General features: G+C 47.1%; 1 protein-coding gene across 1 annotated transcript in view; it reads left to right on the top strand.

Annotated features, from left to right (window-relative positions):
* Positions 1–27,591, top strand: part of LOC149861912 (uncharacterized) — a 115,669-nt gene that overhangs the window by 5,894 nt on the left and 82,184 nt on the right. The window contains exons 4-14 of the mRNA XM_090054787.1: positions 1,480–3,570; positions 7,901–8,431; positions 9,020–9,139; positions 9,561–9,686; positions 11,115–11,211; positions 11,330–11,456; positions 15,845–15,966; positions 18,217–18,304; positions 23,604–23,722; positions 24,289–24,450; positions 26,892–27,106. The gene's annotated coding sequence lies outside the window, so the exon portion shown is untranslated. The remainder of the gene's footprint in view (positions 1–1,479; positions 3,571–7,900; positions 8,432–9,019; positions 9,140–9,560; positions 9,687–11,114; positions 11,212–11,329; positions 11,457–15,844; positions 15,967–18,216; positions 18,305–23,603; positions 23,723–24,288; positions 24,451–26,891; positions 27,107–27,591) is intronic.

Genomic DNA, 27,591 nt, shown 5'->3' with positions numbered 1-27,591 from the left:
CCTTTTACATGTCTGAAGGAGCAGCTCCTTCCTCCATTGCCTGGTCTGGGGTTGGTTATTTGTTCTTGTGACAATACTGCTGTTATCTGGGGTGGAGGGGATGGGGATGGTCACTGGCATGTCCTGGTTTACTAATGAGCCTGGAGGTTAGGAGACCTGCACTGGGATGTTAGACCTTGCTAGGTGACAGTGGGCACGTCTACACGCGACACTGACTGCGCAGTAGCCCGATAGCATTGCGTGGCAAAAACCGTGACGTGCCAGGGGAAGACAAGCACTAATGGTCACAAATTGTTAGGTCTCTTTAGTTTGGGCATAAGGGAAAACTTCTTTATGTTTCGAGAGTCTGGGGTTCCAGAGCAGACACCCCGCAGGGGTGGTACAATTGCCTACTCTGGAAATCTTCAAAACCCATCTGGATGTGCACCTTTCTGAGTCTGAGTTGTGAAACCACATTATCTTCCAGCTTGCTCACTGGTAGGGATTTCAAATAGGTCATGCAATTCTTTAGAGATGCACAGAATAGCTAACTAATTATATTAAAGCACAGAGAGCCCCTTTTACATGTCTGAAGGAGCAGCTCCTTCCTCCATTGCCTGGTCTGGGGTTGGTTATTTGTTCTTGTGACAATACTGCTGTTATCTGGGGTGGAGGGGATGGGGATGGTCACTGGCATGTCCTGGTTTACTAATGAGCCTGGAGGTTAGGAGACCTGCACTGGGATGTTAGACCTTGCTAGGTGACAGTGGGCACGTCTACACGCGACACTGACTGCGCAGTAGCCCGATAGCATTGCGTGGCAAAAACCGTGACGTGCCAGGGGAAGACAAGCACTAATGGTCACAAATTGTTAGGTCTCTTTAGTTTGGGCATAAGGGAAAACTTCTTTATGTTTCGAGAGTCTGGGGTTCCAGAGCAGACACCCCGCAGGGGTGGTACAATTGCCTACTCTGGAAATCTTCAAAACCCATCTGGATGTGCACCTTGCTGGGGTCTTCTGACCCCAGTAGTCTTTCCTGCCCAAACACAGGGGGCTGGACCTGATGATCTTATGAGGCCCTTCCAGCCCCAGCATCTGTGAATCCATGAATGTGCAGTAACCACTGCACAGTAGAGGCCACGGCCAGTGATAACAGTGACCCTAAGTCCATTCTACAGGGTTATATTGCAAACATAACAAATCCTTGTTTTTCCTTTTTGGAAGCTGACCCAGATATGTGTGTGTGGATCCAGAGCAGTATGTAATCAGCAGCTCTCAGGCTGCAGCTGCGTGTGAGCTGGGTGTGTGGGGGGCTAACCTTTGGAGTCATGTGTGAACATGGGCATAACTCAGTGCAGCGCTGCACCCAGGCTCCATCTCTGGGCTACAGCTGTGACCTGTGCTGAACACTTGGCTGTGGCTGGTGGGGTCTTCTGGTCACTGAACTGCCCCATACAAAATCCTCATTGCGGTCAATTAATGCCCCTTCTGCATTTTAGGATCTTTCAGAGGAGGTCAAAGCAGAGGCTATACAGGGAGCAGCAGGGGACCTGGAGATGTACAGATGAGGACCTATTTTAGACCACTGCCCCGGAGATGTAACTAGTAAGATTTGCACCCTGGGAGGTAGTGTCCCAAATCAGGTGAGTGCTCCCTCACTTCCTAATGTTGCCCAGATCAGCTGTGCTGCAGCTCACCCCAGCAATCATGTTATCTTCCTCCCACCACTCATTATCCCTCCCTGCTCTATGTCGAGTGCATTTGCTGCATAATGATCTGCTTGGAGGTGATCTTCAGGGGAAAATTGAGCAGCAAGGGTAAGGAGGGAGTGAGACTGCACCTGGGCTCGAAGCAGGGAGGGCTGGGGTGCTGTGAAGCAGTTCAGAGACATTGTGCCTCAGCAGACAGAGGGGACATTAAGTGGGGTTGTGAGAGTGGCCACCAGGTTTGGGAAACACTGAGTGGAGCAGGGGAACACAGGGGACCCCTGCATCTCGGAGATGCCCTTCTCTCAGTCAGTGTCTGGGGCTCGTGGTGTGGGAGTGTTGGGGAGGTTTCCATGCAAGACGCCTGTGACAGTGATGGGGTGATGGTGGCCGGTTTGTGGGTAGGGGAAGAAATAGAGACAGAAAGGGCACCCCCTCTTAGTGTTGGTATTTTGTGCCCAGTTTTCCCAGGGGAGATGATAACCCTGATGGGATGGTTGCACCTAACCCAATTTAATCCTTGACCCCCCCCTCCCTTTTTCCCCATACTCCGCAAAGTTCACGTCTCCTATGCAGGCTTGTTTCATTGCCCTGAAAACAGGCTCTTGTTCAAGGTGACAGCAGAAGTGACCATCAAATGCAAGTATTATTCTTGGTGGCAGTGCCTGGCAGGCCTGGATTGGTGGTGATGGTTGGTCACCAGTCCTTTGTCTAGCATCCAAGTGGGACCCCCTGGAGACGTGGCAGCCGTTCATCTTTGACACTGCTTGCGTCTTGGAGGTACAAGAGGAATATGGCAGTGATAACACTAGCAGTCTGGGGGCCCAGCTGTGGCTGCAATCCCCTGTAGACACTGAGCCATTAACAGGAGCTGAATGAACTTCCCTCAGCACCACAAGCACAGGCTGTTATTGAGAGGCAAGGCTGCGACTTCACTCTGGAGCTCAGTAACAGGGTATTGCAGCCTCAAGGCTGAGCCAGCTGCTGGCGCCACACTCTCCTCCAGTGCGCTGTCCAGAGCGGAGAGCTGGGTTTTTGATGTAAATGCAGGGCATGGCATATTCTGTGCTGCACTTCTGGGGGACGTGCATGGGTCAGACATCCCTGGATCTAGAAGGGAAGGGGGACAAAAGTCAGAACCACCTTAACTGCAGGGGAGGTTCAGCTCTCTCCAGGCCAGGTCTCCACTGGGGTGAAGTTGCTAAACACCGCTGCCTGAGGATCTTGTGCTCACAAGCTCTGTTGTGCGCCCAGTGACTCTCTGACATCCTGGCTTGTCCTGGCTGGGAGCCCTGATACCCCAGACAGTGTTTAACCCTATGTGAGTCAGGAAGGCAAGCCATTCCAGATGCACTGGCTCAGCTAGGATCCCAGGCACCATCTCACCATGCAGCGCCTCTTATTTAGCGTTTATTCAGATGCCCCTGTTTTTAGCAGCAGGGCTCCTAGAGCAGATGACAAAAACCAGGAGTCACCCTCTCTAACAAACCAAACCATTTGGCTGTCCGATTGAGGGAAGTAACCCAGAAGTCCTGGCTCCCAGGACTCTTCTCCAGCCTCAGACTGCAGGAGGAGCAGAAAGCAGTAGCACAGCAGTTCATTTTTTTATCCTTCTCCTTTGACAGGGGGAGAGGTCAACAGGACTCGGATGCAAATTGCCCACTTTATCGGCGGGGCCATGACCCTGGAGAAGCCAGAGAGGGTGAGGCCATCCCACACCGTGCTGGAGAACCCTAGCTTCTCTCTGCTTGGCGTGGTTTGCAACCAGCTTTTCTAAACTGTTACCACCCAAGACATGTTCTGGTGCTGCTGTATTGGGCACAGGCAGCTCCCCCAACCACCCTGAACCTCTACCTGATCCCCAAGGACACTTCTGTTGTACAGGTAAGTAAGGATACAGAGCCACATGGAACAAGGGTTAGCCACATTACTGGGCATCACGGAGCGTGGGTGAGGGCCGTGGGGCAGGAGCACAGAGAGGGGCACAAGGAAGCCTGTCTGCAAGGATCAAGGCCAAGATGTTTGAACCTGGATGGCTATCTTCAGGCTTATGAATGGCCTTTTAGGAGACTACATAAATAACTTGGCTTTCACTGAGGCTGCCAGTAGTCCCCACAGGAACCTCAGTGATGGCTCCCCACTCTGGAAAGTCTGGAAATCTCTGATGTAGGTTGCTAGATATGGATCCAAAGGTGGGCTCTGATGAACTCTTGTATTTTTGGGGGATTTTGTTGACTTCCGGGGCTTAGGTCAAGTCAAGAAAATGACTTGAGAGACTGAGTGAAAAAGGAGGGCGTATAATTGCCTTTATGGTTATTCCACACATGGGCAATCAGAAATGCTCTGCTCAGATATTGCCAAAGGACAAAAGGTAGACATTTCAAACTTGGCACACTTAGTAAAACCTCCTGAATCTTTACAATTAATTCCTGTGTGAGATACATGTCCAGTAGCTACAGTTGTCACGTTCAATCCTATACTTCATAGTCTTTCTGTTCATATTTTTGTTTCCTGGTATCTCAGGGAGAGAACCAAGGAGGGACCTCCATGCCCAAGCTGATTCAGCTCAGGGTTATAATGGACGCAGTGCAAGCTGATTATGTCCTTTTTTCATAAGAACTGCCATTTGCGGAGTCAGACCACATGTCTATCTTGCTCAGTCTCTTGTCACACAGGCCCCTCTTCTGTCTCCTCCAGAACTTCCCAAGGAAATTCTGGCTGCATTTTCCCCTTCATCTTTTTTGCTTTGCACTCCCCTCCTATGGTCCCACCAAACCCCAGGACCTCCCGGTCAGCCTTCTCCTGGATCTGGCCAAAGTGGCCATCTACAACACCAGGAAGGAGACTCTGGCTGGGAGGAACCCAGACAACTGTGGGACTGTTTCCCTGTGACTCCTTCATCCGCATCTTCGGGTAGAGTTTCATTGCTCAGTGCCCACAGCCTCCTTCAATTCATCCAGGCGGAAGTGACTAGTGTGCTCTGCTCAGTGTCTTCTTCTGCATCCCTTATTATTAGCCTGACCTCACTTCCCTTCCTGTTTTATCTTCATTTGTCCCCTGGAATTCGTTGCCATGTCTCCATTGGCCTCCCTTATTAATAGAGACTTATAGTCGTTTGTGATGGGTCTAAGCTCATGATCTTTCAGCACATCAGATAGGTCTGTGTCACACCAGGGCAGAAAGTGGATGCTGAAAGGGAGAGTGAATTGTGTCTACCCAGGAGGTTTTCAGTTTTCCTTTCTCACTGGCAGTCTCCAGGATTGAAGGTCAAGGAAGTTCTGACTCAGAAACTGTATCCCTAACCCCACACGCGGTCACTGCCGATGCCCCTTTCCTACAGGGTTGTGTCTGGTCCCTTTTGGAATCTGGCTAAACTGTTGGCTTCTTCTGCATCTGGTGGCAACAAGTTTTAGAGGGCACGCTGGGTGAAAAACAACTTCCTTTGGTTAGTGTTTAAACTTACGACCTACTGGTTTCATTTAGTGACCCGTAGTTCTTGTATGGTGAGAGTGAGTCGATAATAAACCCCTATTTACTATCTCTCACCTGAGCTCTTTGTTCAGTCCCTGAACATGTAGAAGGAAAAACAAACAATGACGAGACATTACTGAAGCTCATAGCTCTAAGCGCATAACTGTAGCCAGGCTCTCTACACTCATCGAAAGAGCTGGTCCTTGGCCAGAAAAGCTTACTATGCACCACCCACAGGGCACATCTACATAGGCAGTTAACGTGGCTGAATAAGCTCCAGCCCAGTTCAATCCAGAGTTCAGTGCTCTGGGGCACTGCATTTTCACATGCATCCTGGGCTGCAGCACATTGAGCTGGGTCAGTGCAGCCCCAGGTGGCAGGGGGCCCTGGGGATCAGCCTGCCAGCCCCGGGCTGCTCCGACTCAGCGCATTGTGCTGTGGAGGGGCTGGCTGGGGCACAAGGGTGCTTCAGGGTGGGCCTAGCCAGATGGCAGCCCCCACACTGAATGAAGCAACCTCATGCCCCAGCCACCTCCTTCAGCATCTACATGTCCTTTGCAGCAGACTAAAATAATGCTGCTGCAAGGTAGTACTTGCATCTGGCAAAAGTATCCTGTGGTGGTGGTTATTAGTTTACTGTGACTTAATAGGGCCACATGTGTGGACACGGAGGCTTTACTGCAGAGCTAATTAGTCAGCTCTGCAGGAAGCATCTCCCATAGATGTGTTCACAGAGGATGTAAATGAGACACTCTCCCAACTTTTCTGCAGCTTTCAGATACAGGAGCTGCCCAGACCAGTTGTAGCCTGAGGTGGAGTGTGAAGAGGGCTTTCTTGCTGCATGGGGGTCAGTGCAGAAGCGCAGGAATAGGGATTAAAGGAAGGTCAAGGCTGCTGTCCAAGCAGAACTCCCCCCCGGATGGCACAGAATATAGCATCCAAAGGCCATCTGATCCCAAATCCTGCATCACTTGTGGCTAGGTTTGATCCACTCAACCAAGTAAAGATTGGGGCAGGCTGCAGCTGGTCCTTCTGTGTATGAGGACAGTGATGAGGCATCAACTCTTAAAGCCATAAAATGACCTTGAGCATGTATGTACTTGGTCCCTGGTGTACCAGGGGCCAATATCTGTTAGTGAGCATAGGGCAAGGCAGTAGCGTTAGAAAGCTGCAGGAAATAAGCAGCTGGCAGATAATTAAGTAGCAGTCCATTGAGGAGACTAATGAAAGTGACCTGTAGGCCATTGAGAGGCTCTCACTGCAGGTGAAGAGGAGAAGGCAGGGCCTGGGTAAGCCCTGCAGGAGAGGGAGCTGAAGGCAGGATCTCTCTGCTAGGAACAAAGAAGCATTGGGGACTGCAGTCTGATTCAAGCTGTGCAAGCAAAAGGAGCTCCCTGTGTAAAGCTGAGAGGCAGAACCAGAGACTAAAGTTACTGTGAGTAGGGCCAGGAGGGCCTGAGCTGGAAGAAACTGCTTCTTTAGAGGCAACCTCCCACCCTTAATAATACCACAGGGGTGGACAGGGTGGTACCCAGAGAGAGATTGGACTGGAAGCATATGGAGCTGCTATTCTTGCTTCTAGCAGCAGATCTCATTACGCCATTCATTCATGGCCAGTGCTCCAGGAAATGGGGATGCTAGCAGCAGGGTCACAACTCCCAGCCTATATGAGAGGATAATCACAGTTATTATTAACTTGTAAATAAAATGGTTGCCTTTAGCAATCTGAATCTTGCCATCACACTTACCCTGCCAGGCAAGAATGGCTGCATTTGGTTGTTCCAAACAAAGCAACAACCCCTGAATTTCTAACGTTGGGTACTGGGCAAGAACTGCTCGCATGTAAACTGTAGAGGTACAGGTGGACATCCAATTTTGGCAAATCAGTGGCATAGCTTACATTTGATATCATACCAGTTAGTTCCAAGCAAAAGCATGTCTTTGTGTCAGGTCCCATCATACCTCCAGCCTTGCTACCATCCAGTACCTTCATATTTCTCAATCTTTGAATTATCCTGTCACCTGCACTCATGTATGGGACAGCACAGATCGCTAGGTGCAGCACGAAGAATGTCAGAGCTGGGCAGACAAGTTTCTTTGGGTAGATGTGATATCTTTTATTAGATCAGCTAAATAATTGGGAAAATGAAAAAAGGGCATTTATACCGGAAAGCTTGCAAAAAACAATTTTTTCCAACTATTTAGTTGGTCTAATAAAAGATATCACATCTACCAAAAGACCTTGTCTGGATATGTCCTTAGACCAACGCAGCTACAACCAACAAGCCTAGAGCTGAATGGCAAATATTCTGGGCCAGGTGTCCTCAGCCCCTGGTTGATGGGCCACATCTGGCCCCTGGAGCCATGTCAGGGGCACACAAGCCAGGCAAAGTGGTGCGAGATCTAATCTGAGTGTGTGAGGCTAGACAAAGGCATTGGAGGGCCCAATTTGGGGGTGTGTGGCTGAGGGAGATGGCATGCAGCCTGATCCTAACAAGTGTAGCGAAGCCCCCAGGTTTTTCTTTTTTCTTTTTTTTAACTTAAAAATGGGTTCCCTCCCCTTCCTCAACCATTTCTGACTTTCTCTCTGCCCTCTCTATCCCTTATAAGTGATTACAAGTAGTACTAGGTAAGGTAGGTTTTTATACTCCCGTATAGTAACAAGCCCCTTTTGTATTATAAATAGTGTTCTATTATGTTTGTGTTGATTTTTACTGTTTTATATTGAATTTCTATGATTTAGGCCCCTGTGTGACATCACTTGCTGCTAGGTTTGATCCACTCAACCAAGTAAAGATTGGGGCAGGCTGCAGCTGGTCCTTCTGTGTATGAGGATAATGAAGGACCAGACCAATGCCTTGCATTGACTCACCCAGGAACCACAGAGCTTACCCAGGAACAGAGACAAAACCCAGCATTTGAAAGATAAAGAACCTACAGGAACCCAACATTTGGAAGACAAAGACCCTATAGAAACCAGCAATCCCACCATGGTATCCCACCGGACAATGAGGACACCTGGATCTGCACCTATGCATCTGAGCAGGACTGGCCCCTGCCTGGGCATGTCCTTCCCATAGGAGACGGAGGTAGCCCACCCCTATAGCAGAGGGGTGGTAGAGTGTGACCTCCTGGGGATGCCCTCTCCATCTGGACCAGCACTACAACATGCCACCTGTCCACCCAGAGGCCCTGCTGGCAACCCCCTCTGGACAACACCTTGCTGGAGAAGGCCCCGACTGGCCATTGATGATCAACTCACAGCCCAGGGCGGGTAGGTATCACCCACCTTCTTCCCCAAACACAGGACCTGGACTCTGTCCCTACACACCTTGACTTCAATCCTTCCACCAAGCCTTTTTCTCTCCTACTACCATTGTGTATGTGTGTATGTGAGTGCGTGTGTATGTGTAGAAACCAATAACTTTGTGGGGCTGTGCAGTGTGTTGTCTGTTTAATAATCCTGTTATTTTGAAACCCCGAGTTGGGGGTGTTTGGGGTAGCTTGGTGCTTGGGGTTACTTAGGGTCAAGTGGCCCCAGGGTTCCTTGAGGTCCCTGAGGTTTGGGGTTACTTACGGTTACTAGGGGTCACCTGGTGCTGGGGTGGAAGCAAGGGAAAAAGCCCAGTGGCAAGGAGGAGACAGCCAGGAAACAGAGAGGCAGAAAGCTGGGAGATTGGGGCTGAAAGGAGGGGTAGGAAGCTGAGATATCAAGGATGAGGGTTGGGAGGTCAGTAAGACACAAACCGAACAAAAGTGCATGTTTGTGTGTTTGTGTATGGGTACATGTGTGTGTGAACTCATAGGGTGTTTGTGTAATTTGTGTGTATATAATTTTGTATCATGCCTTCCTGTCTAACAGCACAATATTGGGATCCCGAGTGTTGATCTGGCACGTGTCCAGTCCAGTCAACACAAGCAGTACCCAGTTCAGCCCCAGGGCCAGCCTGGTGCTACTCGTTTGCATCATGGTGCCAAAAAGGTAAGCGCCACGGTTTTGGATCATGGGGACTCAGCTTCCAGAGATCAGGAATATCCTGATGCTGTCCCCAGAAAGTCCTGCCCAACCTTCTGCTTCAAGCCTGCAGTTTCAATACAAGAGAGACTCACAACAATGAATCCCCCTCTCACCCAGCAAACTCCCACACTGATGCCTCCTTTCTATATAAAAATCTCAAATAAGAAAAAAGACCAATCTCTGAAATAAAAATAGAGTTCTCAGAGAGCATGGACTAAATTACAAAATCCCTGTATCAGGCAAAGCTTTGGCCCTGAAATGGATGACGTGCCAAGAGTCTCTGGCTCTGCCCTGGCTGTGGATCAGGTGATCAGGGACAGTGGTGAAGGGTCAGTATAAAAGCTCTACCTGGACGAATAGCATTGCATGCGCTTCTGTTTTACAGGGCGTTACCAGGTGTGAAATGAAGCACTTGGTACAACTGCAGCAGTCTTCTCAGACCGCAAAGCGCTTGCATATTGGCTCCCATTACATTGTGTCTGGTCCCTCTGACCTTGAGAGAACACCCCAGGTAAGAGGGATTATTCTAATGGCTGCCACAGGGGTTGACTGAGTGTCTGTACGGTGGCAGCCATGAATCCCGGCACCAGGGACAGGGCACACCCTGCTCAGCCAAGCCTTAAGCCATGTTCCAGGCTGGGAAGTTTGAGATTGTAACCCTCAGCGTCCTCTCTAAGCTGGGCTGGAGACCAATGCCTCGAGAGTAAGTGCAGAGGGGTAAACCCAGAGCAGCATCCCTGTCACATTTCCAGGTCAGGCATGTGCCTGTGGGCTTGCATATGTGCATTGTGCTCTTAGGACCATTAACTCCTGTCCCAGTGTTGTTCTTGAGACATTAGTTTAGCCCCAGTGTGGTCACAGGGGCTGGGAGCAGGGATCAGGAGTGAGGAAGCTCCCCTTGGAGCCAGAGCTTGCTCCGGTGCCCTTGAGAGGTGCTGAAGAGCCCGAGGGAGAGGTTTGGACAGGGGCTTTGAGTGGGGTGGGCAGCTCAGCAGGGCAGGCTCTCCCCACCATGTGTGTCCTGCAGTCTGCCACTTGAGAGGCCATGGCAGGGGCACATTATTGGACCTATAGTTTGACCCAGGAAATAGCAAATCTTATATTAATGCTCCTTTTCACGGTGCAAGGGTTCTTGATGACCAATAAAGTCCTGGCTCTTGTCCATGCCCCTGCTCGCTGGTCCTCTAGTGCAGTGGTTTTCAACCCTTTTTTTGTATCAGGACCCATTTGTAAACATTGATGGCCAGTCCCAATCCAGTGCCCCTCACTTCTGACCTGCTGTCTTTGCCCCCAGGCCCCAGCCCCCCAGTGTGTAGGGCAGGGGGAGTGTGTATGGGGCATGAGGGCCTCAAGCAGAACCTTGCAGGCTAAAACTGCCAGCCTGCAAGTGAAAACCCACAGTTTCCTATGTTTTTCTCCTTTAAAGGAGAATCCATTTTTCAAGTTTGTTCACAACCCTTTCATATATTATTGCAATTTGCTTTTGGGTCACGACCCAAGGGTTGAGAAGCATTGCTGTAGCTGCAAGCCACAGATACGTAGGTCTGAAACAATGTGAAGCCTTCACTTTAGATGGCACTAAAAGAGACTGGAGACTATTTATCTAATTCTCCCAAAGACTGTCAAAAAGATCCACGATACAAGTGTGGTGGGTTAACATTTACCTGAGTACATACATTTAAGAAGTCCCAAATGACTGTCTTGGCCAGGGCTTCAACAACCCTAAGGCCACCACTGATTATGAGCACAGCCTCATTTAGTCACAGCCATACTGGTTTGCCAAGAATTCCTCCCCCAAGAGGCTCAGGCGGTAAAGCTTGCTATTAATAATAGTGTCTGTACCCCTTCTAAATTTTCCTAATGCTTACCTCACTACATTCCCTCCTCCTTTACTTGCTGTTTGTCCACATACGACAACTTTACCTTTTCCTTTCTGTAGGTGCTAATTTGCAGCAATCTATTCCTGCAGTTCGGATTTTCAAGTGGGAAACAAATCGGAGAGATGCAAAGAACTTGGGAAGGAACAAAGTCTTCTGGTTAGTCAACAGTCAAGCATTGTTAGCTCCAGATATCTGTCTTACATTGCACAAAAAACCGAATGCAAAAAAACTGCTGAGTCAAAATTACAATGTTACTTTTATTTCTTATATACAGAGCGGTTTAGAAGAAACAGAACAAGGAAATCACATGTTTTGGGTGGACCCAAAATAATACGTATTAATAGGGGCGCATAAAAGCCACCTGTTAACTTTTCCCTGGGAGCTAAAGGCAAAGATACAAGGTATCGCTACATGGCTGAGAATCAGCTAAATGAATGTCACAAGTTATCTGACAGATGTTGGCCTTGATTGGATTGTCTTGTATTATAGTCTCATCTGCTTTCTGATGTCTGATAGGTATGTGAAACTGTGGGTTTGTGTGCACTGCACAATGTAGAGAACCTTGATCTAGGTCAGGTACCAGCACCAGGGTAGCTGTGCTAGGAAAGCAGTTATCCAAAGTAGCTTAGTGTGCTAAGCTTAGAGCTAAACCAGGTATCTCTGCATATTACCATGTTGTGCTTTAGCAATATTACTTGTATATTCTCTTTCAGCTGGTTGTATACATTCAATCCTCTTGGTTGGTGACTGGGTCTTTATTTCAGTTAATGTTAACTGCATAGGTCTTTAGATATAAAACCTGGGAGACAAGAAAGTATGTGAAGTAGAGAGACTAAAAAATGAGAGAGCAAGCAAGACGTTGTATTACAGTAGCTATAAATTGCTTTATGTTGCTAATTGCTTTATATTGCTATTTTGAGAATGAACTATGTAGCTATTAAGAATAACCTTGCTGGGATTTATTTTTCATAATGTTTTAATCAATTTGATATCTAATATTGAATAACCATAAAGTTAGCTATCCATTTTTAAATCCCCTGTTGCTCAGCATAAGTTTACTTGACCTTTTGGTCTCTTGATTTCATAGCTTCATGATTTCATAGGTTTTGGTCTCATGATTTCATAGCTTAATATAAGGAAAAATAATGCTTATGCAAAATCTGCAATATGGCTGGTGTGGGTGTGATAGGGAATTCTGTGTATTTTTCATTTCCGTTTGAATGTGGTATGAGCGGGATAGGAATTCTGCCAATTCCAACAGCCAGAGAATTGAACATCAATTCTCCGATGTTCGATATACTTCAGTATACTTGCTTTAACTGGGTAAAAGACAAGGGACAGAAAGTGCAACCAAATAGACATGTTTTACAAGGGAAGGAAGGAAGCTGCAGGGTCCCCAGGCACCTGCACCGGTAAACGTGTGTTCATAAATGATACAGCAAAGGCAGGGAGTTATGAGGTGGCAACATTTGCAGGTGAAACTAGATTATTCTGTGTAGTCAGATCCAAAGCTGGCAGTAGTCTTAAAGAAAGAGCTCATAAACCTGCAAAACAAGCTGTGAAGTGGTAGATGAAATACAGCTTGTATAAGTGCACTTAATGCACACAGGCAAAATAACCCTAATTAGGTGTTCACAGCGAAGGAAGGGCAGGACAGTGATGGATCAGGTGCTATTCTCAAAAGACCAAGGAGTTGAATTTATAAGATGACAGCGCTTGTTTATTCAGAGAGCCTATGCAGCCCTCAGATCTTCTGTTGCCTCCTGCAACTGGGGGCAAAATGTAACAACTTGCACATAACACTGCTAAGGGATCCACACGTCTTCCCCCTTTATTTGCAAGACAGCCCATGTAATACTAACATTGGCACTTTAGTTCAACCTGTAGTTAAAGCACATTTTAGCAGGTCCCTCTTAATCTTTGTGTTGGCTTTTTGGCTCTACGTGCTCTTCTATGTTTCTCTGCATTTTCAGTCCTTATTGGTGTAGTTCTTGTTTGGTTTCCTTGTTCAGATGTCTCTACTTCTGTGTCATTTTTAATCTCCTCTGTTGCTTCTTGTTGCTTTGTTGTTAGCTCTGTTTCCTTTGGTTAATCTCGCAATGCTGCTGCTTTTCTCTTCTATACGAGCCGCAAGTGTTTTCTGTTCCTCCTTATCCCCTGTCCTTCCAGCGTGACTACTTTGACGGATCTGGGAGCTACTTGATGGAAACTAGTGCTTTTTGTTTCTGCGTTCATCCATCTGAAATAAGCACCAGTTCTTTATTGTGCAGTTGTGGTAACTTTCTGGAGCCCCTGTCGTAGTACTATTTTTGTTTGAATTTATCAATTTTTTCAAATGTTTCCTGCTTTGCTTTTCAGTCTGATGAGTATCATCTACAAGATCTGGCAGCCTGGTTTTGGGTATCCTCTTAAACAGCATTTCTGCTGGGAACAACCCATGTTTCATGGGTGTTGCCCTGTAATTTAATTTAAGAGCGACAGGTAAAATCAGTGTGTGAATCTATAGATTTTTTTCAACAATTTCTTCACTATTGGTACTCCATTTTGCACCAGACCATTGAATTGTGGGTATTTAGGACTCAAAGGGTTGTGACGGAATCCGTATTTGTTTGCAAACTCTTTAAACTCAGAACGGTTGAGTTGAGGTCTGTTGTCTGTTCTCACAATTTGTGGAATCCCAGGTCTAGGAAAATGTAATTTGAGGTGAGTTACGACATGGTTTGCTGTTGTGTTTTCAATCAATGCAATTTCAGAATAGTGCGAATAAAAATCCAGCACCAATACATATTTTTTCCTGCATGTATGGAGAAGTCAATGCCCACTTGATACCACAGAGCTACGGGTTCCTTCATAACCATCCTGGGCTCTTTCCTTTGAGCTGATATATTCCTTTGGCACGTTTTACAAACCATTAGAGCACAGTTTATGTCATTATTTATGTTAGCCCTCCGGTCTGCTGTTCCCTTCTGCAATCCCCTGGCATAATGCAACAACTTCTACATAACACACTTAAAGGTATCCACATATCTTACCCCTTGTTATGTAACAGATCCCCATATAATGCTAACATTGGCAATTTAGTGTAGCCCTAAGAGGTGCATCCTCTTGTTGGTAGGATTAAAGCAAATATGGTTATAATGTAGAGCTTAGCTGTAGTTGATGGATCTAGTGGTGTGTTTAAGATGAATTCTGGTGGCTTGGCGGTAGGTCTTTTGGTTTCCAGTGTGATGTAGCTGTTGTGAAGTGTCACAGTGGCATCTAAGAAATGAACGGACTGAGTGGCGTATCTAAGAGTCAGTTTGATAGAGGGGTGGAAGTTGTTAAAATCCAGGTGGAATGTATCTAGAAGTGCACAGCTCAGGAGAACATCATGTATCCCCGGACTCCATCACTTTTTCTCTCTGCTATGTCTCTGGCTCCACCTTGCTCTGCCCTGCTTAGGCCTAGGCCTTCTCAGCCCTAGCCTGGCTCACTCCTCCTGCCCCTTTGTAGGGCTTAATCCCCAGGGTGCTCTGGGCACCCTGCTATGTGGCCTCCTCCTCCCCTAGATCCACTACTCAATTGTCCAGTAAACACAAACCCCAAACAGCACCAGCACTTCTAACTTACCTCCCTATATGCCATGCTTGTGGAGCTCCTTCTGTTGTGAGAATCTCATCCTTGACTCCCAGGCTCAGATTTATATGGCCCTTGCGTCTCCTACTTCAACTCACCTGGCCTGCCTTGCTGTTAATAGAGCCCAGGTGGTGCTCCCCGCTTCTTCAGCAGCCAAGTGTTCTGCTCCCTGCAATGTTCAGGCTGAGTCCTGAAGCCCTCTTAACTGGGTTCCTTGCAGACAGCATTTGCTTTGCAACCTTGTCCTTATTTCCTTCAGATGATAGGGGGAAGGGTCCCCTGTTCCAGCCTCTATGTTACTAGGTGCATCTACTTGAGACATCTGCTGTGTGGTTGACTAATTAATGGCACAGTAAATGCTTCAGTGTCTACACATGCCCTATGCAGGGTGCACAAAACTAATAAACTCAGCAGCAGGGTAGTCTTGTAAAATACAAGTACTTCCCTGCTGCTGAGATTTTTAATGTGCACCAGCACATGGGAAGATGCTGTCCCAGCTGGCTGGGGTGCAGTATCTCTCAGCATGGGGCTAACTAGCAGGCAGTCTCTGTACTGAAGCACACTGCATCCCATTCAGCTGCTCCACGGCATGTGGAGAGAAGGGGAGCGGCTGTTCCCCCTGTCTCCAAGAGGCGTGGGGGGATCTGGAAGGTGCTTCTGTGTGGGTTAGCTGGCAGGCGGCCCCTGCGCTGTACCCTGGGGGTAAGGCAGCTACTCCACTGCATGTGGAGGTAGGGCTCCCTATCCCCACACGCTGCAGGTGGGGGGGCATGAGGGTGCTTCAGTGCAGGGCTAGCAAGTAGGCAGCCCCTATGCTGAGGCACACCCCAGCCAGCCACTTCAGGGCACATGGAGATGGGGGAGTAGCCCTGACTTCCCCCCTGAGTCCCCTGCCAGCATGGGCTGCTCTAACCAGTCTCCATGTGCTGTGAATGAATCAACTCTGGAGTAGGAGTTTTTTGCTTTTGAGCACATGTTCAAACGGTGAGGCTGGGAGCAAAAAAACTCCAGAGCAATAAGCTCTGGAGTTTATTCGTCTTCATTAATTGCATCTTTAGACACACCCAATGAGAAATATTTTATTTCGAGAAAAGGTGTTAAATAAGCAATGGCTGGGAGTTGTAATATATGGTAAGCAAAACCTGCTTTTCTTGTTCTGATTTTCTTGTACCAGGAACTGAAAGTATCGAACTGGATAACAGAGAGCCCAAACCTCTAACTCTAGATGCCAATTCTGACCCAGTTGTAAGAGCTGGATCCCAGCCAGAAGCCAATGCTGCAGGACTAAAAAATGAGGTAGGACTTTTATTTGATTGGGATGGGTGGGACCTGAGCTAGTGTTTTCTGAGTACTAGCAGAAAAGTTATTGCTCAGGAAACATGTGGAGACCCAAGCATCCATTTGCCTTGCAAATTCTTATAGGTACAGGTTTTGATCCTAAATAGTTTACCTTTCAAGAGCATTGAATACTCTTTTTAGAATTATAAAGAAGTAGGACTGGAAAGGATCTTTGGTGATCATCTAGTCCAATTTCCTGCCTCATGCAGAATCCTTCCTATCCAAACCTCTCAACCAAATGCTTGTCTAAGCAATTAATAAAACTATACAGACAACCCTTTCACGCAGCCATAAGGCATAGGATCCCAAACTGCCATAGGTAAAGCAAGGGGATCAGGACAGTCAATCTCTTGCTGCTGCAAAGGATGCTAAAATAGAGTCAAGAGATCTAAGGAAGAAGGCCACGTTTCCTGTTGCAACAGCAAGCAGAAGCATTCACAGTGGGTGTGTCTTATATGTGCATTAAGGTGGGGTTTCTAATGTGCATTAAATTTAGTACCTCCAGTGTGAAGTACTAAAGAAATGTGCATTAGGCTACCTTAACGCACACTAATGAATGTGCATGGTTTTTAAGTGACGCTTAATGCTCAGTAGCCTATTTTACTGTGCATTAGCATAATCACACTTTTTATGTGACACTTTAATGCGCAGTAAAATAGGCTACTTCACATTAAAGCACACGTGTGGATGTGTCCAGTACCAATCTGACCCTGGCATAAGAATTCCTCCCAACCCCAAATAGTGATCAATGACCCTGAGCAGGGGAGGAAGACTTTCTAGTCCAGAACATCTGGGATTGAGTTCCAGCAGGAGCACTGACACATCACAGTGAAAATCCCCAGCCGTGGCTGTAGCCAATACCCAGTGTTTCTGAGGAAGGTGAAGAAAAAGGGAAAAACCCGAAAACTGGTCATGTTTAATAATAGGTGTGAAAGGAAATCCTTCACAGCCCCATGCAACAACCAGCAAAGCCCAGCAGCATGGGAAATACCCACAGTAAAACATAACTACACCTAGATCATCCCTGACCAAGGTTTATCCAACCTCTCCTTGAACACCTCTAGTGATGGAGACTCCACAGCTCTCCTAGGCATCTATATCACTGCCTTCCTGTTCTAGCAGCAAACAAGTTTTTCTCTTATTTAGTCTAAACCTACTTTGCTGCAACTCCAGGCCACTGATCTGTGTTTTTTCTAGCTAGAGAGAAAAAGATGCTGCCTCATCTTTCTGGGCAGCCCTGCATGTATTTGAACACTGTTATCATATTCTGTCTTAGGCACAATTTCTGTAAGCTGAATCTTCCCATTTGCTTCAACTTCTTCTTTTATGGCTTGCCTCTTCAGGCCATTCATGTTTTTTGTTGCCTGCCTCTGGATGGTCTCTTAACTTCTCCTTTTTCAAACATGGAGCCCAAAACCATATACAATACACTGGATGAAGCCTAACTAGCTATACAACGTCATTGAAATTTGCAGTATGGATTATTCCTGCTTTCATTTTTTTCCCTACTTATTTTTTTCTGATTAAAACATTGGGATTTTAATGAAACCACAATTTCCATGGAAAGTGCTCCTTTTCCTTTTTCCTTTTGGCACTTCTTGGCCCAACACTAAGCAGACTGATGCATATGCTGGCCAAAATTATTTAGGTCTTGGTACTTCTGTGCTGAAAAATTGGGGGTGGGGGTGTAGGGATTTTTAATTTCTTCCCCTTACAACATTTGGAGATTAAAGCATGAGTTCAGTTGCTTAAATATTTGAGTAGCCCAGAGTCAGCCTTCTGTCAAGATTTGCCATAACTAAAGTTTTTATGTGTCCCATTTTTTCCCCAAAAATGTCCTGTTTTAGGCATCTGTCAGGATTGTCCCATCAGTTTGGTCACTCTAAGTGAACACTGTCAAATATGTCTTAGACTCATAGAAACCTGAAAACAGGGTGGAAGGGGCCTCAGGAGATCACATCCATCCCAACCCTCTGCTTGGGGCAGGAATCGTCCCTGTCTAAGGCAATCTAACCTGGTGTTTATCTAATCTATTCTTAAAAGCTTCAGAAAGACCTGTCATGCACAACAGCATCTTTTAATTCACCATAGATGAAGCATAGGCATGGCAGCGCTGCTGTCTTGTTGTTGCAAAGCATTTGTTAAATAGCATGTCTTTATCAAGACTACATGAATCTTGGCTCCTAGCTTTTGAATTTCATGTTCAAGGGACACAAGGATGCCCATTCAGACAGCGCTTGCCCTGAAGAAGAGGGAGGGAATAACCAACAACAACCAGAAGTTTCTATCCATGCAGGTAATATACTGCAAATAACTGGAACTGAAAAAGTCTTTATTGAACATTTATATATGTAAAAATCCTGTTATTTTTATACCTGTATATATAACCCGGTTTATGTGTACTGTTGATTGTGACCTGCTGTAAGTGTTCTAAAATTTGGGAACACTGGATCCATCCCACATTTCTAATACCCTCGTTAGCATGCAGGCTCAAAAGGTTAAGAGCCTGCATGAATTTCTGCCTTAAAAGCTTAAATATAAGGAGCAAAGGGGTGTGTCTGTATGTGCATTAAGGTGCCTTTTCTAATGTGCATTCAATATAATACCTCTGGGCACCCGTGCACATGCCAGACATCTGCTCCGTTGCATGCTAATTAGCATGAGTCAGAGCAGAATTGATTAATCGAGTCTGCTGGAGCATGTTAATTAGTGTACTCCAGCAGCCTCCATGTCATGTCTGTTTAGCATCCCCACGCTTCAAAATGGTGGTGGGGGCACTTGAACTAAAACTCGTTGAACGAGCTTTAGTTTGAGCGCCCCTGCTGCCGTTTTGAAGGTCAGGACGCTGAATACTAGTGATGCTACGGGCGCTGTCATGCGATCGGCTCTCAGAACCACTCTAATTAAAGTGCCCACCCCAGAGCACGAGTGTTGATGACATCTAATGTGAGGGCGTTTATATATGTGCTCTGGGAGTTGGGCGCTTTAGAGTGGCTCTGAGTACTGCTTTAATTAAAGCGCCTGGAGCGTCTCAAATATCAGCATCCCCACACTTCAAAATGGTGGCAGGGGTGCTTTATCTAAAGCTCATCGAACAAGCTGTAGATAGTGCCCCTGCCATCATTTTGAAGAATGGGGATGCTGAAACATGAGACAAAGGAAGCTGCTGGAGCTTGGTAATTGCCACGCTCCAGCAGACTTGATTAATCACAGTAGTATGTTTGCATGCTTCGGTGTGCAGTCGACTATTTTACTGCACCTTAGTGTAATTTCATGGGTTTTTTTATGTGATGCTTTAATGTAAATAGTCTACTGCGCATTAAAGCACATTTTGTAGACATGCCCAAGGCAGCCTAAAACTTTGTGTCACTGGGCTTCCCTCTCTGCTTTATTTTTTTTCATTTGCAAGGTGTGCATGGGCTGCAGGAGGCAGTTGCATGGAGGACTGGGAAGTTTCATAGTAGCTTTGGCAATTTTGGAAGGGAAGGGCACACAAACCCAGACTGTCAGAGCAAACACGGCAAGCGTGGCCCTAAAAAATAATCTAGAGTAAGAATTTTTGGGAAGTGCAGATTAATGTAGGCTTGTATCCTTAAGCAAACTGCTTCCTCTTATCTAGGTCCTCTTATGCTCGCGGAAATGGGAGCCTATGTCCATTCTTTGCAAATAAATAGGATTACACTAGAGACATTCCTGAGTTCATCAGCGCTTTTTTCCTCCTAACTGGAACCACTTGCAGGAACCTGAATTTTGGCAAATAGTTAAGTTAAAAGCAGTAGTAATACTATTTCAAGCCAGGTTCTCCAAAAGAGAGGTAGAAGATCTATCAGGACATGGTGGATAAGGTATCCTAAAGTTTTGCCGTTTTGTGTCATGAATTCTAGGACATACCTGAGAAGTCTTAGTGCTGCATACACATGAGCTGAGTGCTACTGGTTTAGATGTCAGATGCCATGGTTGCCCTTGCAGAAACCTGCTATTATTTGTTAGAAAAGATGCTATCCTGCTTGATGGCATAACACAGGGGTGTCTGACTCACCTGGGGCCGTGGCCTGGATCCGGACTGCGAGTGTCCTTACCCGCCAGATCCAGCCTGGACCACAGGGTGGCCACTATGACAGTGGCAGAAGCAGTGAGGGGTCCAGAAGCGATTGGCCTGGCAACAGTGGTGGGCCATAGATTTCATAGACATTAGGGCTGGAAGGGACCTCAGAAGATCATCGAGTCCAGCCCCCCGCCCAAAGGGCAGGAAGTCAGCTGGGGTCATAGGATCCCAGCAGGATAAGCATCCAATTTGCTCTTGAAGGTGTTCAGTGTAGGTGCTTGAACCACCTCCGCTGGCAGGCTGTTCCAGACCTTGGGGGCTCGGACAGTAAAGAAATTCTTCCTTATGTCCAGCCTGAAACGGTCTCACAGGGGTTTATGACCATTCGACCTCATCATCCCTTGGGGCGCTCTGGTGAACAAACGTTCCCCCAGATCCTGGTGGTCTTCTGGTAAACTTCTGGGTGGCCTTCATATCACCCCTGAGCCTGCGCTTTTCCAGGCTAAAGAGCCCCATGGCTCTCAGTCTGTCGTTGTAAGGTCTCTTTTCCTGACCTCTGATCATGCGCGTGGCTCTTCTCTGGACTCTCTCAAGCTTCTCCACATCCTTTTTGAATTGTGGGGCCCAAACCTGGATGCAGTACTCCAGCTGCGGCCTCACCAAGGCCGAGTACAAGGGGAGAATGACATCCCGGGGTTTGCTTGAGAAGCATCTATGGATGCAAGCCAGCGTTTTGGTCGCTTTACTAGCTGCAGCATCGCATTGGAGGCTCATGTTCATCTTGTGGTCAATGATGACCCCCAAGTCTCTTTCTTCTGTAGTGCTAGCCAGCGTAGCACTGCCAAGCCTATAAGGATGCTGCAGGTTTTTCTTCCCCAGGTGGAGAACCTTGCATTTTTCGGTGTTAAACACCATCAGGTCCTCGTCTGCCCATTTGCTGAGCTTGTCCAGGTCAGCCTGGATCACCCTCCTGTCTTCTGGCGTGGATGCTTTGCCCCAGAGTTTGGAGTCATCAGTGAACTTGGCCAGTTCGCTCCTGACTCCAATGTCCACATAATTAATGAAGATGTTGAACAGGATGGGTCCAAGGACAGAGCCTTGAGGGACCCCACTGGTCACAGGGCACCACGATGAGTGACTGCCATCAATTACTACCCTCTGGGTCTGACCACGGAGCCAATTCCCCAGCCAGGAGATCATGGTGGGCCCAAGGCCACAATTGGCCAGTTTTGCCAAGAGGTGACCATGGGATACCAGATCAAAGGCTGTTTTGAAGTCAAGATATATGACATCAATCTCTTCTCCCTTGTCCAGGTGATAGGTCACCTGGTCGTAGAAGGAAATGAGATTGGTCCAGCAAGACCTACCTGCAACAAACCCGTGCTGGCTATTCCTCAGGGTGTTGGCATTGGCCAGTCCATTAAGTATGGTCTCTTTGATAAACTTTTTTAAGATCTTCACCGGGATAGAAGTCAGGCTGATGGGCCTGTAGTTAGCTGGATCCGCTTTCCTCCCTTTCTTGAAGATAGGCACCACATTGGCCTTCTTCCAGTCTTCAGGCACCAGGAGTTTTTAAAGATCACCAGGAGTTTTTAAAGATCCGTGCCAGGGGCTGGGCTATGATGCTCGCCAGCCCCTTGAGTCCCCTGGGGTGCAGATTGTCAGGGCCGGCTGACATGAAGGTATGCAGCTTCTCAAGGTGTTCCTTCACGAGGTCAGCATTGATGGAGGGCAGGGGATCTCCCCCATCCGGACGTCCCTGTCCCATAGCAGGCATGGGCATCCCATAGGACTGGTGAAAGACCGATGCAAAGTACTCATTTAATAGGTTGGCTTTTTTCTGGGCGTCAGTTGCCCCATCTGGTTCAGCAGGGGTCCAGTGTTGCCCTTGCTTTTCCTCCGGCTCCCCACATATCTGAAAAAGGACTTTTTATTGCCCTTGATGCTTGAAGCTAGTTGGAGTTCAGTTGCAGCCTTGGCTTTCCTGGTTTGCTCCCTGCAAGACCGGACCAGTGCAGAATAATCCTCCTTGGAGATGAGTCCCATCCTCCATCTTTGTAGGCCTTTCTTTTTAGCCTCAGGAGGTCTGCTGGGTCCCTGGAGAGCCGGGGGGGCTGCTGTGCCCTCTTGCCTCCTTTCCTCCGAGATGGAATAGACTTAGCTTGTGCACTGAGGATCACTCCCTTGAGGAGCAATCACTCTTCTTGAACTCCCATCTCCCTGGGGTCATGGTCCCTTAGGGCCTGACTGACAAGCCTCCTGAGCTTGTCAAAGTTGGCTTTCCTGAAGTTGAGGACTTCCGTGTTGCTGACTGACTTGCCAACTTTATGGCGGATGGTGAAGGTGATCAGCTCATGGTCGCTGTCACCCAGCTTCCCATCGATCACTGGGTCGCTGATTAGGTCGTCCCCCGTAGCCAGTACCAGGTTGAGCAGCGCTTTGCCTCTCGTTGGCCCATAGACTTCTTGAGTCAGGTAGAGGTCATCCACGCATGAGAGGAAGCTTTGCGACTGCTCAGATTTTGCTGAGTGATCCTCCCCCAAGATGTCCGGGTAATTGAACTCACCCATGACATCCATGGTCCTGGAGCAAGCGCCCTCAGTCAGCTCCCAGGCAAATTCCTGGTCAAGCTCAGGACTTTAGGTGGAGGTCTGTAGTAGACTCCCACCGTTGTGTCTCCTGTGCCGTGTTCCCCATGGATTTTAACCCAGAGGGTCTCCAGTCATCCATCCTGGTCGCCAATATCAGCTTGCAGAGGTGGGTAGCTTTCCTTAACATAGAGAGCTACACCCCCGCCCCTTTTATCTACATGATCCCTTCTGTACGGGGTATAGCCATCTATACCTGAGGTCCAGTCATGAGTGGAGTCCCACCAGGTCTCCGTTTTCCTTATGATGTCGTAATTTTTTGCATTGAGCAGGAGGACGAGCTCCTCCTGCTTATTCCTCAAGCTCCTGGCATTTGTGTACAGGTAGGCAAGTGTCCCCTTGGGGACTCTTGCTTTGCCCACAGATTGTACCAGGGCTGGGGCAAGGGTGGGCTCCCTTAAGTGCCTTGGCCTGCTGGCTTTGCAAGGGTTGCTTAGCAGGCCAGCAGTGGCGGTAGTCCCTCTGTCCCCCAGCGGGCTTAGTTTAAAGTCCAGTGGAGCAGGTCAGCCAGTCTGGCTGAGAAGAGCCTCCTCCCCAAGGTCTTTGGTATTAGCAGATCCAGCAGCAGTGACAACATGTCCCAAGAAGTATTTGGGGTGGTGGCAGCGGGCCAAAGTCACTGCTGATGCCAGTGGGGCATGGGGCCAAGTGGCCCTGAATTCCATAGCAGGACACATCCTCCAATTTCCAGAGGGCTGGGTGGAGAGGATCTGCAGCTGGATCCATCCCATGTGCCAGAAGTTTGACACCCCAGTTTGAATACCAACTCCAAGTTGTTTTGCTTAAATTCATTGGGCTGTGGACTCTGGGCAAAATCTGAAGGGGAAAAAAGAGGATATAAAGAATCCTCAAAGGATGGGATAGATGGAAATATGATATTCTCTTTCTCTCTTTTCACTTAGAAGCAACTTTAGGAAGGGCCAGTGTCAAAATACATCTGCTAAATGAAGGATACTCTGCTGGAAAGGAATCAAGTTCTGGATCCCAACCAGACTGTGAGATTGCTGAGGAAGCAAAAGAGGTATGCATTGTATTCAGCTACAATCAACATCAAGTGAGAATAGTTATGTCAGGGATTGGCAGTGAAGCAGGCCCAAATAAGACAATGTGGCACCTTAGAAAGGAATCCAACCTCAAGTCTGGACGCCAAAACTCTTGTAGATAGAGCACGAGGATCAAAATGTAGGGCATTTGGGGAGGCATGAGCAGTCCCTTTAGTCTCTCCTGCTGAACACCTTTTTGCATGGTATACCTGAACAGTTGTGAAAGCAGGAACTGGAGCTCAGGTGCCTCCGACCTTGGAGGTGAGTGCCCCAAATTGTGAGCCGAGGAGTCATGGTCATTTCTCTCTAACCCAGTGAATAGTTAAGGTTGAATATGTAAAAAAACCAAAACAAAACAGTTTCTTTCTTTCTGTTTGAATTATTTTTTATTTTAAAATTTCCTTTAACTTGTTAAAAATGGGGAAAAAAATATTTAAAAGCTCAAAGCTGAAGTTAAGTGTTTTGATTGTCAAACACAGGATTTTAATTGATGCGGTGGGGAGGACCAGAGGGCAGAGACATTTTCATTTTTGTTTTCTCTTAGGTGCTTGCCGAATCCATGTTCATCAAACACAGAGCATGTGACCCTAGAGTTTATTGCTCTGTTGTCCAATAAATGGAAATGTGAAGATAAAAATTTCAAGATTGTTGTTGGCATCTACAAGGAACCTGAACTATATGAAGAATGTGCTGATATGCACATAAAGTAAGAACAACCCTATAATTAAACTGTACTTTGATTTCTTGAGTGTGTTTAACTACTTCCTGTCCTTTCAATAGCAGAACATTGACAGTGTCATCATCCCCCTACTTTACCCATGGCAAGTTAAAGGGTGTTCTCCTGTGTGCAGCAAGAACCTTTTTATTGGACCAACTGTATGGTTGGGATAGAGATAGACAAGTTTTCGAATGCAAGATGTTTTTTATCAGGTCTGAGCAGAACAAGCCAAACACAGCATGCTGTAAAGAACAGGTTTAGGAGAAAAATTGCCAGAGGTAACAGATGCACAACTAGCAAAAGAAATTGATTACTGGCAGATCAAGACCTATCAAAAGGGAGGAGGGTGACAATGTCAATGTGCCACGAAACCAATAATGACGTGGAGTCCTTGGTTCGTAGTGTCCAGGCAGCTTGTGAATTTTGTTCCTAGGCTCACCTTTTAAAGTTGGTAGGTGGATTTCCCCTGAGTACAAGGAGAATGAGGGCAAAGCCGGAGTGGCTGTTCTGTTAGAAATATGCTCCTAACGGTGTGTTTCTTATATTTTTTCTCGGAGAGTTTCTTGGTGTTTCAGACATTATGCCCCATAGCTGTACACCAAGGTTTTTTAAACTGTTTATACAATCACTTGCCTAAGATGTTTTAGGTGGGGATGATCCTGCCTTTCAGCAGGGGGGCAGACTAGATGTGATCCCCTGAGGCCCCTGCCAATCCTACTTTTATATGATTCCATTTTGTGCCTTTTTTGAGGACTTGGCTAATGGAGAATCCATTAATCTTAGGCCTAGATTTTTCCAAGCAGGCCATGGGAAACAGTTCATTTGAGGCACATGAATGCTGATATTCAGAGCTGTACATCTACACTGTGTCAGCTAAAGTCCTTTGGAGGTCCCAAGGCTGTTCGGACCTCTGCAAATGTGGCTCAAGGTGGCTGTAGTCACCCCCAACCCACCAAAAATAACATGGAGGCAGTCGAAACAAAAGGGTATATTAAACAATGTTGGCCTAGGTAAGTTCGTCAGGGTCACAAGCCTAGATATTTAGGAAATCCAGACTCTGGGAAATACTAATACTTGGGCAGAAGTTGATGCAGTTCTCATAGGGGTGGGATAGATTTTGATTAGTTACTAGCAATGGGCATTGACAGACGTGGAAAAAAATGCACTTTACTGGAAGAAGAGGCCTGTTAATTCAACTTGGCTCCCCAGCATCTGTATAGATCACGTATTTTAGTGGGGTTTTTTGGCGATTTTATCTAATAGCTGGTTCAATCAGCTATTAGATAAAAGCCCCACTGAAGCACCCAATCTATACAGACATTGGGTGAGCTGGGTCAAACTAATGCAGTGCTTCTTCTGGGCATGTGCCACATTCAGTGCAGGGGCATGCTGAGTTAAAAGTAAAGTGCCATTTTTGTCACCTCTGTAAGCAGCCTGTGAATTTCGATGGGTGTGATGTGGTATGAGCCCTACCCTAGTCCAGCCAGGAATTATTGGGTTGGGTATAGTCATCCCTCATGACAATTCTCAGACACTTGGAGGGTGTTTATTTGTTCCCTGGTAATGAAATAGTTAATGTTAACATTTCCAAGTTTTCTTTCTCATCTTGAGGGTTAAAAAATTACTTTAAAAAAGAAAAGTAGAATGAATTACTTAGCTCATGGTGGTGCCCAAACTTTTGGCCCTGTGGGCTGCATGAATGGTGCAGAGTTGGTCCACAGGCTGAATCCTGGATGCTGGCCAGGTCCTATATGCCTGGGTCAGCTGCAAAGCTGTCTGTTTGCTCACATTGAGTCCTGAAGCCAGGGCTGGGCCCCACAGTAGTCATGCACCTAGATTGTCGGGCCATGCATGCTCAGATCTGGTCCTCCTCAGGCAGGCCCTACACATCTGAATCTGGCCCCACCAGGCCAGAACCCACATGTCCAGATCCTGCCCTGTGCTAACCAGGCCCAGTGTGCCTAGATCCATCCCCAAATGCCCAGATCTGGTCCCATGCTGGTTAGATGCAGCCTTGTCCCAGCTTAGGCTTTCAGTCTAATGCAAAAGGCCATGTTATCCAGTCCATGGGAATACCTGTGGTTCTGGCATTTTGGCAGCAGGGGAGCGCCAACTTCGACACTGCCACCACTCCCTTGCCACCGTGTTGTCAGACTTGTAGGGAGTTCTGAGGACTGGATGATGCCATTTCATGCGCTGGGCACCAATACCACCCTTTAATGTGAACTTTATGAAACACTAGATTTTAAGGTTCATTTTTATTTACCTCCTGGTTTCTAAGGCTTCAGACTGCATGTAGCTCATATTTTAAAGCTCTCATAATTTCTCAGGAGACCATCACAGTTCCCTCAAGAGAAAAGGGAATGTGCTGTCTGTTCTGATGATTCAAAGTAAAGAGCTGATATGACTCATCTGTTTTAATTTTCTAGGGCCAGTAAGGATATTGAGAGAATTATTGCAAAGGGGAAAATGTCTCTTTCCAACCTACAGCAGGGAAAGCCTTTTTATTACAGATATGGCATCCTTGACATTTACAGCAAAATCAGACCATTACAGTTAGAGGATTTTCCTGAAACATCTTCAAAAAACAAAAAGAACTTCCATCGAGTTCTTGTTATCCCTAAATGGACCACTAAAGCAAATGGTAAGTGTATGCTTTTCACCAGTGAATTGATGAGAGCAAGTGGTGAGCAGGGTCCCTAGATGTATCTGTACAGTGGATCTTACTGGAATAGCATTGATGTCAGTGGAATCGCTTTTGAATTAAAATGGAGTCACCAGGGGCACCTGTGCTGCTGCAGAAGTGGGAGCAGATGCATAGGTGCCATTGGGTATGTCTATATGTGCAAATAATCTGGGAGCAGTATACTCTAGAATAAAGTACTCTAGAGTAAACTCTCCCAGGCACACGTCTACACATGCAGAGATGTGGGAGCAGATTTGCTGCTCCTAGCAGCAGACTGCTCCATCTCTCTGTGGCCATGCACTGGGCCCCTGCATTAGCCTAGATGGTCCACCACACACACAGGGATGATGGGTGGCAGAGGTCTGTGTCTACAGGTGGTAGTGGTGCAACCATGACAGAAGTAGTTAAGTTACAAACACAATCTTCTGTCAAAAAAGAATTCA

This window comes from Crocodylus siamensis, chromosome 6, assembly GCF_052110815.1.
Source record: "Crocodylus siamensis isolate JL-2025a chromosome 6, ASM5211081v1, whole genome shotgun sequence".
In the NCBI taxonomy this organism is placed as follows: Eukaryota; Metazoa; Chordata; order Crocodylia; family Crocodylidae; genus Crocodylus; species Crocodylus siamensis.
Note: the sequence above shows the minus strand (reverse complement) of the source record. Positions and strands in the feature narration are given on the sequence as shown.